Source organism: Phyllostomus discolor, chromosome 3 (assembly GCF_004126475.2).
Source record: "Phyllostomus discolor isolate MPI-MPIP mPhyDis1 chromosome 3, mPhyDis1.pri.v3, whole genome shotgun sequence".
In the NCBI taxonomy this organism is placed as follows: Eukaryota; Metazoa; Chordata; class Mammalia; order Chiroptera; family Phyllostomidae; genus Phyllostomus; species Phyllostomus discolor.
The window spans coordinates 7820483-7822170 of NC_040905.2; positions in this window are offsets into that span (position 1 = coordinate 7820483).

Here is a 1688-nt window from a genome sequence, read left to right on the forward strand (position 1 = left end):
GAAGAGTAAAGGAAGAAAGAAAAAAGAGAAATGGAAGAATGGAATAGAAAGGGAGGGACCTGCTGGGTGTCTTCTGTTTGCCCCTCTAGGTCCACTCTCCAACCTGCTCGGAACCCTAAAAGGCTGCCCTGCGTCAGCTGCCTAGATGGACCTCTTGTTCTCCGGTTGTGAGTTGAATCTCGCCCAAGGGCCACCCTGGCATTTCGGAGGTAAGGAGTGGATATTTACTCCCTGGGATACCTCCCTGCAGGTCACTGCAGCCCGCCGTGTCCCTCCACTGAGCAGACCCCAGACCCTTTCCCCGCAACAGTTCCCACTGGAGAAAGCACTGCTCCCTCCCTCTGGACCCTGGGGCAGTAATGTGCCTCGCTGTCACTAGGCCCAGTGTCTCGTGCTCTCCCTTGTGCTGTTTTTACATCTTGCTCCGTCTTCTAGAAACAGTCCCTTTATTAAACTCTTCTCAAATTGTCCAATTTCAATGCACCGTCTATGTATTGTCAAGACCCAGCGAGAGACCAAATCTGTTGGTGACAATAACCTGACTAGGTCTATCCTTTGGGGGCCGATCTCGAAGGATTCAGAGGGAAACTTAGAAAAACATCAACTAGCCCTGACTGGTGTGGCTCAGTTGGTTAGGCATCTTCCCACAAAGCGAAGGGTCGCTGGTTCAAGGCTCTGTCAGAGCACATGCCTGGGTTATGGGTTTGTTCCTGGCTGAACGAGAGGCAACCAGTTGATGTTTCTCTTTCTCCCTCCCTTCCCCTCTCTTTAAAAACTTTTTTAAAGTTAAAATTAAAATTTAAAAAATCATACTATTGCTCATTTCAAAAGCTTAAACAACAAAAGTATTACTTTCATTCAGGAGACACCACTTTTACACCAAAGATTTCGTACTTGTGAAGTAGTTAGTGCGCTTTTTCTCCTGCCAAAGGTAAAGATTCACACGTTTAGCCCTCTTTTTCTTTCCTTACCCTTACTGTTACCTCTAGAGGGGTGCAACACCCTCTGAATACTCAGTATTGATTGTGTGATATGTGCACAAACAAATGAAGGGTACCTATTGCAGTGTGAGAAATGTTCTCAGAGATTGATTACTCTTTTCCAAAGATCATTTCTCATTTACTTGTCAATATGATTTTTTTAAAGATGTTATTTATTTTTAGAGAGGGAAGGGAGGGAGAAAGAGAGAGAGAGAAACATCAATGTGCGGTTGCTGGGGGTTATGGCCTGCAACCCAGGCATGTGCCCTGACTGGGAATCGAACCTGCGACACTTTGGTTCACAGCCCGAGTTCAATTTACTGAGCTACGCCAGCCAGGACATCAATATGATTTTTATGTGAGTCCTTCAAGGCATTTTTTTTTTACTCAGAAAGAACAACTTGGGGGTATTTTAGTGCTTAAAATTAGTATTACTTTTATAAAAGTTATCAATTCAAAAACCAAGGGTTTTATAATCTTATTATTTTATTTCAACTTAATAAAAATTTTAACATTTACCTTTGAAGTGGTCTTTTATTAATATTTGGTATCATGCCCTGACCAGAGTGGCTCAATTGGTTGAATGTCGTCCTGCAAAGCGAAGGTCCCTGGTTCAATTCCCGGTCAGGGCACATGCCTGGGTTGTGGGCCAGGTCCCCAGCTGGGGACACCCAAGAGGCAACCAATTGATGTTTCTCACATCAATGT